This window comes from Capricornis sumatraensis, chromosome 20 (genome assembly GCF_032405125.1).
Source record: "Capricornis sumatraensis isolate serow.1 chromosome 20, serow.2, whole genome shotgun sequence".
Lineage (NCBI taxonomy): Eukaryota > Metazoa > Chordata > Mammalia > Artiodactyla > Bovidae > Capricornis > Capricornis sumatraensis.
The window spans coordinates 68,947,606-68,957,980 of NC_091088.1; the positions used below are offsets into that span (position 1 = coordinate 68,947,606).

Sequence of the window (10,375 nt, forward strand, 5' to 3'; positions counted from 1 at the left end):
GAATTACACAGCCCAAAGCAATCAGCGCTTCTGCCTACGGGGGCTGTCTCGCTACTTTCCCACCAAGGCTAGTTTTTGCTTTTGTTTTCTTGGGAAACGTTGTCTGTGCTCACAGCCTCCTCTCCGCACCCCCTCCACACTCCCCAGCCCACAACACAGTTGCAAACCCGGGTCTAACCTGCCCCCACCACCTGTGCGGTTGGCTTACACGATGTCTTCCTTTCAAGCGTTTGAAACAATTATTGGCATTTTAAAATGCAGACGATGTCAACTGAACATACAGATTTCCAGCGTTTCCTCAAGAAATCAAAAGATGGGGGCCACTGGGCCCGCGTCTTCACGGGTAAACAGCAGCTGGGCGGAACGGGGCGGCTTGTCCACACAGAGCCCCGGAGCGCCTTTGCCGCAACTCCGCTGCGTTTCCTCTCGCCCACGCGCCTCCGTTGAGACCTCTTCATGTTTTCCTTACAACAGAGAATTTCTTGGACCTGTATTTCATTTTCACTTTCAGAAGAGTCAAAGTAAAAGACAGAAGGGGAAAGGGGGCTCTCGATTTAGTGGTTTACACTCAGCCTGTTTGTATTGTCTGCTGAACTGCGTGCGGGATCTTAGTTCCTGCTTCAGGGATCGCACCTGTGCCCTCTGTATTGGGAACATGGTGTCCTAACCACTGAACCACCAGGAAGCCCCTGTACTCTTTTTCTAAATGCTTATACTCAGGAGTATACTCAGTGGGTTACATTATGCAAGGCGGCTAATACACGCAACGTCCTGGAACAAGAACATAAAGCCGGCTTTAGCCTCTCGAGGTAAATGACCACCTATCAAGCGGTGAACCGTGTGTTTTAGGTGAGGGTAAGAAGGCCTGGGGAGTGTAGAGAATGCAGGTGAGGCGGCGGGGGACGGAGGAGACGAGAGTCCCCGACCCAGGTCAGAAGAAGAAGAGCCCGATTCATGGAGGAGGGAGGAGGGGCACAGGACAGGGAGAAATCTGCGGGTGTGACAGGGGGGTGTGTGTGTGAGTTCACACCTAAGAGCCTCAACTATTATCTTATCATATTATCATAGTAACGGGTCATCCTCTGAGAAGGACGGACCACGATACTATTGCAACCAAACTGGCTCTACTATTGGCTTTAGCAGGTGTATAGGACAATGGATTGTCATCGTTATTATCTATTGGCTTTAGCAGGTGTATAGGACAATGGATTGTCATCGTTATTGGCTTTAGCAGGTGTATAGGACAATGGATTGTCATCTTTATTATCTGTTGGCTTTAGCAGGTGTATAGGACAATGGATTGTCATCTATTATCTACTGGCTTTAGCAGGTGTATAGGACAATGGATTGTCATCGTTATTGGCTTTAGCAGGTGTATAGGACAATGGATTGTCGTCTCTTTTGCTGCAATGTGTTAAGCATTATATACGAGGTAGTATCTAGTTTGTTTCAGGTGGAAAGTATCGATTTTCATTTTGAATGTGTTTGGACTAAACAAACAATAAACTACGGATGTCTGAAAAGAGGAGGAGGAGGACGGAACGCAGTAACCACCACCTCCACCGCAGTAAAGTAACACTGCAACCGCCGCCCCTGGCGCACCCCGGGGTTAGGCACTGCGGAGAACTCGGCGTCTTCCCATAACCTCATCCTCGCCGCCGGCCACTCTCCGCGGCAGCTACTGTCACAAGTCTGTGTGTTACAGACTGGGAAGGCCCTTGAACAAAGGCACGCAGCTAACGGGAGCCAGGCAGGGGCCCTAAACCCGACCAACTCCAGCGCGCACGTGCTCCTCGCCCGTGCAGGTGGCACACACGTGCCCAGGCAGACACACGCCGCACACATGCTCGGGGGCGCACGCGCGGGCACACAGGTACGACGCGGTTAACACGCGGGTCCCGCGAGCTCAGACACCTGACCCCCGCCAGACCCGAGCACCCACGCACGCAGCTGACGCGCCAGGCAGGCAGGGCGGTACCTGGTTCCTCGCAAAGAGGCTAAAAACCCCGTGCGACCCGCAGGAGGCGGGCACACAGGGCGGGACGGAGAAACCGGGCGAACCGCAGCCCCAGCCCAGCCCATTGCCCTGGACACTGCCCCCCCACCCCCCCGCCACCAGACCCACACCCCCTGGGGCGCCTTTTCTTCCTCACCCCGTGCGCATTCCCACTCGCACCCATCCACGCTCACGCGCGCGTCCCCGGCCCGCCGTCCGAGCCCCCAGCCCCTTTTCCCTGCCCCGCTCCTGCCCGCGGGGTCCCACGGAGGACTCACCCTTCCTACACACACCCTGTGCGCAGAGCTGGCGCCGCAGGGACCGCGGCTGCGCAGACGCGGAGGCTGCGGGCGGGAGGTGGGGGAGTTGGAGAGAGCGAGCGGCCTTCCCTCCGGCCCCCACCTTCCGGGGAGCCAGCGCCTGCAGGGACAGGCGAGGACAGCGGAGGGGCGACGGCGACCACGTGTCAGCAGTGTGGCTGTGGGGCTGCGCACGCGGTGAGCCGGGGCCAGAGTGGAACGAGCCTTCCAGCCCCGGCGGACGGGCACGTCCCCGGGTGCGGACGCCCACCGAGACCAGCGACTTCCCAGGCCCGTTGGTGGCTCCTAGTCTACAACCAGCGCCTGGGGTGGGGGGAGGCGGGAGGAGATGGGGCAGGCGTGTGACAGTGTGGGGGCTCTGAGGCCAGACCCCTCCCGTCAGAGACTGCCTTTGCCACTAGCTTGTTCTTGGGTGTGTCACTTGTCACTTAAGTGCCTCAGTTTCCCATTATGTTAAGTGGGAAGAATTACGCTTACCACCTGCCAGCACTGCTCTGAAAAAGTAAAGTGAAAAGTAAAGAAGGTATATACTCCACTTAACAGCTCTTAGCTGTGGTTGCTAAGTTGCTCAGTCATGTCTGACTCCTTGTGACCCCATGGACTGTGGCCCACCAGGCTTCTCTGTCCATGGGGTTTCCCAGGAAGGAATACTGGAGTGGGTTACCACTTCTTTCGTCAGGGGATCTTCCCAACTCAGGGATCGAACCCTAGTCTCCTGCATTGGCAAGCGGATTCTTACCACTGAGCCACCAGGGAAGCCCCTCTTAGCTGTTAGCTGCTATTATTATCAATAATACAATACAATGAACTCTGCCAAATCGCTCTCCTGGAGGCTGTATCAAAACTTAAAAGTTTTGACAAAGTCATAGTTGGGGAGGGTGGAAACAGCCTTCCTTTAGAGTCTTATTTTCTTTTTTTAAAAAATCCTTTACTTATTTGGCTGCACCAGGTCTTGTTGTGATGTACAAACTCTTGGAAGAGACCCTGCCTGCCACAGTGAGAGAAAACCCGTGCAGGAGTGAAGACCCAGCACAGCCAAGCCAACTAAAAACAAAAGCAACTTGGGCCAGCACATATGACCACCGTTCTGGCAGAAGTCGAGTGCTGGTGACATCTCTTCAGGGCTCCATGACTAGCTGAAAATTCATTCATTCGACAAATAATTATGAAACAGCTACTATGTGCTTCATGCTTGTTTTGGGTGACCAGGCCCGTCAAGATATATGGCTTAATAAAGTTTACATGCTAGTAATGATGTTAGACAAAAGGCAAATAAATAAAAAAAAACACAAAATATAGTTTGTGCGAATTCTATGAAATATGCGATGTAATCGATGGGATAGTAATGGTGAGGCCACTTTAGATGGGAGTTGCTTTTTTGGCCACACTTCAAGGCACGGGGATCTTAGCTTTCTGACCAGGGATCAAACCTGCGCCCCCTGCAGCGGACGTGTGGAATTGTAACCACTGGATCACTAGAGAAGCCCAGGAGGTGATCTTTTTTGAGCAGCGGGGGCAGCAGTTTGAGCTTATCCCTGAGAGGTGGCGAGGAGCCAGTTATGCAAGAATTTGTGGCAGGGAGAATAGCATGCACAAAGGTCCAGAGGGACAACAGGGAGGCCAGTGTGACCAGAGTGGTCAGGCAAGGGAGAGAGTGATGGGGGATAATGTCAGAGAGGCATCCAGGGTTTTGAAAGCCACAGTAACATCTTTGAATGTTACTGTAGGTGTGCTGGGAATCCATGGAAGGGTGTGATATAATACGATTTAAAATGTCAAAGCATCATTAAATTATACAAGAAATGATATAGAAGGGGCTATAGGTTTGGTGACTTCCCAAGGTGGTGCAGCAGTAAAGAACCCAGCTGCCAATAAGAGTCGTGGGTTCCATCCCTGGATAGGGAAATCCCCTGGAGGAGGCAATGACAACCCACTCCAGTATTCTTGCCTGGAGAATCCCATAGACAGAGGAGCCTGGCGGGCTACAGTCCATGGGGGCACGAAGAGTTGGACACGACTGAGCACTCACTGGTCTTCATCATCACAGGCACACTGGGAGGGTCAGTTAAGTTGCTGCAATGAACCAGGTGAGAAACGATGGAGTGAGGTGGTGACAGTGTATGTGAGAAAACAGCAGACAGATTCAATGAATAGTTTAGAGTTGAAGCTGAGAGTCCTCAAGCACGGGTGGAATGAGAAGAGAGGAAAGACTTTCGAGCTTTGAACCTGGCCAGTTGAGTGCCCTGTGGTGCACTAAGTAGGAACACGTTTTTGTGTGTGTGTGGAGAAAATCCAGATTCCGTTTGGTGCATGTTAAATGTTCAGTGCCCGAGTTTCTGAGATCAGCTCCGGGAGAGACTGGATTACTCAGATATCAGCATTCAAGGACCCTGTGGGTGAGGGTTGGATGTGGGCTCCAAACTCTGCTCAAAAAGGACATGCATCCAGCAGGTGGTGCTGGTTCAGTCGCTAAGTCATCTCCAATTCTGCAACCCCATAGACTGCAGCCCACCAGGCTCTTCTGTCCATGGAATTCTTGGAATTCCAAGAACCCTGGAGTAGGTTGCCATTTCCTTCTCCAGGGGATCTTACCGACCCAGGGATCGAACCCTGGTCTCTTGGAATGCAGGCGGATTCTTTATGGCTGAACCACCAGGAAGTTCTGCATCCCGCAGAGGCCAATGGGGGAAAGTAGGGTCCTGCTCTGTCCGTGGTGCTGAAATCCTTCAGGCGGACCTATCCATGGTGCTGAACCCGCTGGACGTGCGCTGTCCGTGGTACTGAACCTCTAGGCAAACGAGCTGGAGATTTTCTCCTCCTCCTCCCTCCCTTCCTCCTTCTCTGTCACTTTTCAAAGTACCCATCCTCCTGACCCTGCTGGTGCCTGGAAACAAAGCTCTCTGGGCTCTGGGGAGCGTGGAATGAATGCAAAAGAACGAAAAACAAACGAAGAAACTGCAGAGTCATTTTGCTTCTTAGGACGGCAGGACCTGGCTATTACTTACTGGAATTACTGACACAAAGTTTTCAAAGCATCTGTGATAGAGAAATGTACAAATGTATAAAGAGGCAAACAAGGGAAAGATGTGCCAGGACTCAGGTTGTTGGTTACGCTGGATTGGGGGCAGCAGGGAAATGAGATGGGGAATGCTCTATGAGTACATATGTGTGTGTGTGTGTGTGTGTGCGCGAGTACGTGTGTGTGTGTGCGTGCGTGAGTACATGTGTGTGTGTGTGTGTGTGTGTGTGTGTGCGTGCGCGCTCACTCAGTCGCTAAGTCGTGTCTGATTCTCTGTGACCCCATGGACCGTAGCTCGTCAAGCTCCTCTGTTCATGGGATTTCCCAGGCAAGGATACTGGAGTGGGTTACCATTTCCTTCTCCAGGGGATCTTCCAGAACCAGGGATCGAAATCATATCTTCTGCACTGCAGGTGGATTCTTTACTACTGAGCCATCAGGAAAGCCCCTATATAACTTATATGTAACTTACTGACGAAGCTTCGTTTTGATCTTGTGAGGTGGGAACTGCAAGAAGGATATTATTGTAATTTATATAAACACATCAGGCGTATATTTTATGCTACCTTGAATTATAAACATTTGAAACCAGGACCTTTTTAGTGGCACTTTTGGAAATGACAAGGAGCCTGTTGCAATTTAAAAAACCTCAAAAACCCATACTTGCAAATGATTGTGTAAACTGTTATTTTTGTATCATTTTAGTTGGTGAATAAACGTGCCAACCATCTTTCATTAGGATTAGACTCAAATTATGTGGGATTTGAATTGGGTAAGATTAAAAAAAGAAATTTTTTTTTTTTGCCATGCCACAGGGCACGTGGGATCTTAGTTCCCTGACCGTGGATCAAACCCATGCCCTGTGCACTGGAAGCATGGAGTCTTAACCACTGGACCATCAGGGAAGAGCCGAAAACCTACTAATTTTGTTACAATGATTAACAAGGTCAAAAGTTCGTGACAGATCATCAGATCTCTCTCTCCTCTGACTGCAGTATCTTAGTTCCCCGACCAGGGACTGAATCTTCACCAACTGCAGTGGCAGCATGGAGTCTTGACCACGGGGCCACCAGGGAAGCCCCAAGACCCTCAGACCTCAGCGTGGCAAAACTCAGGGATAAAGCTGGTTTCGCCTGAATTCCAGGTTCACAGGAAGCATTTTCTTATTTGGGCATCAGGAGTAAGGGTGCAAGCTAACTTTCCTTCCTGACTATGGCACACTGTGACAGGGTGTGGGCGGGGCTGGTTTCTCTGGAGGCCTCTCTCCTTGGCTTGCAGATGGTGGTCCTCCTGCGGCCTCTTCATGCGTCTGTCGCTCTGCCTCCATGCAGCCTCATGTTTCTCTCTCAGGAGGACACAAGGCCTTGTTTCAGCACCCAGCCATATGACCTCGTAGAGTCCTATTTATCTTCAATGCAGCCACGTTCTGAAGTCACTGGGTGCTAAGGTCTCAGCATTCGAATTTCAGGGGAACATGTGCAATCTACAGCATCTCCGAACTGCTAGAAACTGAGCCTTTTATAACCGCGGCTGCTGTCTCCCTGGTACTGGCGAGCGTGAGCACTCACTTTGCATTTTGGGGTGCAGGGGAGACAGCGACCCCTCCTCCCCCCATCCCCTCTTCACTTTCCTTCCTGCTGCTGAGTCACTCCTGCCAGAGATCGCATTTCCCACTTGTAACCGGGAGGGGGCATGAACCCCTCCAGTGGGAGGTGCTGAGACTGCTGTATCCAGGAAAGCCTGGGCCTTGGCCAGCTGCCTTTCCCCAGCAACTACCTGTATGCCAACCCCCAGAGCATCTCCAGAAGCCGGGGACTGGAGGTGAGTGGTGGGGGGTACTGACTACACGATCTGCCTGGACAGGCCGTCAAATGCAGCCCGAGGGATGGTCATCTCCACTTCGTCCTGGACGTGCCCCTGGACAACATCTCCCAGCTGCCACGTAGGTCTGAGGGGAGCCAGCTGTGAACCACGAGGCACGTGAGGGGACACACGGGGCTGCTTCTCCTCCGGGTGCTGAGATGTGGATCACACTCACCTCCTCCAGGCTGGAGGTGGGCTGGCAGCCGGCTCTGACCAGCCCTGCGTCCCCAGGGATGGAGGTCCCAAATGACCACAAGAAGTGGGACTGCGTGGGTGTTTTGGTCTGAAACAGAGGTGAGGGAGCGGGAGAGAGACGGAGTGCGAGGGCAGGGGCTCTGCTGTCTGCAGCTCCGTGTTGCCGGGGCCTGCCGCTTAGCTGCACCCAACTGCCCTACTGTCGACTCCGGAGATGCCCACTCATTGAGTTGCTCAGTTATGTCCTATTCCTCTGCGACCCCACGGACCGTGGCCCGCCAGGCTCCTCTGTCCATGGGGTTCTCCAGGCAAGAACACTGGAGCGGGTTGCGTTTACTTCCTCCAGGGGATCTTCTCGACCCAGGGATAGAGCCTGTGTCTCCTAAATTGGCAGGAGGGCGCTTTACCACTGAGCCAGCTGGGAAGCCCAGAGACACCCACTACCCCCATTTTAAAGTACAGTGAACTATGGCACAGAGGGCTACAAGGAGCCTGCTGAGTCACGGCAGGTGCTCGCCCAGCTGTGCCCGCCCGGGGCCCGCCCGCCCGTGCCCGCCCGCGCCCGCCCCGGGGCCCGCCCGCCTGTGTCCGCCCGGGGCTCACACTTGCCCTGGGGGTCAAGTCACTCTCCTGGCCACACACCACCCCCCAGCCCCGAGCAGGAAACCTGGTCACGTGACATCTGGTCTTGCCAATGGAGACCAAAGTCAGAGCAGAGAGATGTGACCTGGAGCCTCTTGGGCTCCACCCCCATCCCGGGGTCAAGAGAGCCCAGCGGACAGACAGGACTGAGGGCCCTCCCAGTGACCGCAGCAGTGAGAGGGCTTTCCAAAGAATATGTCAGAACAGACATCTGTGGTGCAGCGGAACCCCACAGTCATGGCAAAAGCCAGAGGGGCCATCCGACTTCAAACGTTAGCCTCCAGCAGCGTGGTGGCCTTGGGGCTGGCTTCCGCAAGCCACCCGCTTCTCCCTGACCGGGACGTGGGTGCAACAGACCCCGGTGGTTTCAGGCTGATCTGGGCAGTCACTCCTACTTATTCCCCTTCCTCAGCTACTATTTCAGGGATGAGGGCGAGACCCAGATCTAAGCCAAGCAGCACATGGCGTTCCTCTCCTCAGAATAATCAGTTCCTGGTGAGTACAACTGAAAGGAACTTAAGTGTTGTTGTTTTGCCAATGACTGGAAGAGGCCTGTCTCCAGCTGGATGTTTCTGAGGAAATGTGTCAAGAGGAGCTGCTGGAAACCACATGAAGCCGTGAGGGAAGCCAGTCTGAGGAGGAGGCCAGTGGGCGAAGCGAGTCAGGGCACCTGGACCAAGCCCACCCTGATGCCCACACCCTGCCAGACCTTCAAAACCTATTCATGTTTATACATGGCTGAGCGGCTGCTCTTTTGACCTGCAACACGAAGTGCACTTACTGATATGTAAAAAGTGGAAGTGAAAGTTCCTCAGTCATGTCCGACTCTTTGCGACCCCGTGGACATTCAGTCCATGGAATTCTCTAAGCTAGAATTCTGGAGTGGGTAGCCTTTCCCCTCTCCAGGGGATCTTCCCAACCCAGGGATCGAACCCAGGTCTCCCGCATTGCAGGCGGATTCTTCACCAGCTGAGCCACAAGGGAAGCCCAAGAATACTGGAGTGGGTAGCCTACCCCTTCTCCAGTGGATCTAAGTGGTTGCTTAGAATGAATTATTTATTCTTCATGAACACTGGTGCCAGGAAGTGTGGGACATTCAGACACCAGGATATTTGTGACCAGTAGCACTGAGTATTAAAATAACAAAAGTGGTGGAAAAGGCCCTGGTGTTCCCTGGAGGTCTAGTGGTTAGGGCTCTGGGTTTTCACTGCCTTAACCTGGGTTCAGTCTTTGCTTGGGGAAATGAGATCCTGCAAGCCTGCAGCAAAACCAACCAACCAACCAAACAAACAACCCCAAACCAACCAACCAAACAAAACAGGCCCCAGAAAGAGGGGACTCGGGGAACTCTATGTGTACACAAAGCTTCTGGTCAAGCTGAGGACATTCCTTCAAGTTTAACTGCAAAAACAACTATGAAAAGAGACTCCAGCGCGCAAGCTTATCAACTCCAGCATTTAACCCTGAGTATTAGGCCTGCTGCCACTCGCTCCCCCACCTTCTCCCACAAGCACTGAAACCGACTTTGACTGAACACACCGTCCCTGTTCCTTTCTCGTCTGATGACTTTAAAATGACGTTGGACTTCCTTCGTGAAGTTTTATTAAAAAAAATTTGAACAGACTACCATGAGAAACTCTGGCATCTGAAGCAATTACTGTTATTGCTACCTCGAAAAAAAAAATTTCCCCCCTCACGAATAACTTGCCAACTTCTACCGCTTATTAGCTTGGGGTGGGGTGAGCTCTTCCGGAACAGTTTAGCGAGACTGCAGCGGGGCTGGGATGTGGAAAGATGAAGGGTCCCCCTCTAGATCTTAGGGAGCTCACAGACAGTGACCACCTTGTTAGGACTAGAGTGCGGGTGTGTGTGCCAAGAGGAGAAATGTCCCCACGCTCTCATCCAGACACCTCCTCCACGCCCCTACCCAAGGAAGACCGGAGGCTGGAAACGCTCCAGCCCGGCGCTTATCTACTGAGAGCTCGGGTCGGAACTCTGGCCCCCTGGGTTCCTGGTGCTCCCCTGGGTTTCCAGCCACATTCAGCTTCGCAGCGTTCCCAGTACACTGGGCAAGGAGGAGCTTGCCTTCTGGTCCGGAGGTGAGGACGCCGGGCCAAGGAGCGCGCGTAAAGCGGAAGCCGGTCCTGGACCCCCACATTCTAAGATTGTGTGGGGCTGTGCCACCCTGGGCCCCCAAGTCATAGCGCCCCCGCTTACAGCCGAGGTAAGGGCCCGCCCACTTGGTGGAGGTTCAAGCTAAGGACCCCACCCACCTGGCGGAGACTCCGAGGTTAGGACCACGCCCACCTGGTGGAGACTCCGCGCAGAGGACCCCATCTG

General features: G+C 53.3%; 1 protein-coding gene across 1 annotated transcript in view; it reads left to right on the forward strand.

Moving 5' to 3' along the window:
- The window catches only part of LOC138097115 (zinc finger protein 805-like), a 724,976-nt gene that overhangs the window by 25,925 nt on the left and 688,676 nt on the right, over positions 1–10,375 (forward strand). The gene's annotated exons all lie outside the window — the stretch shown is intronic.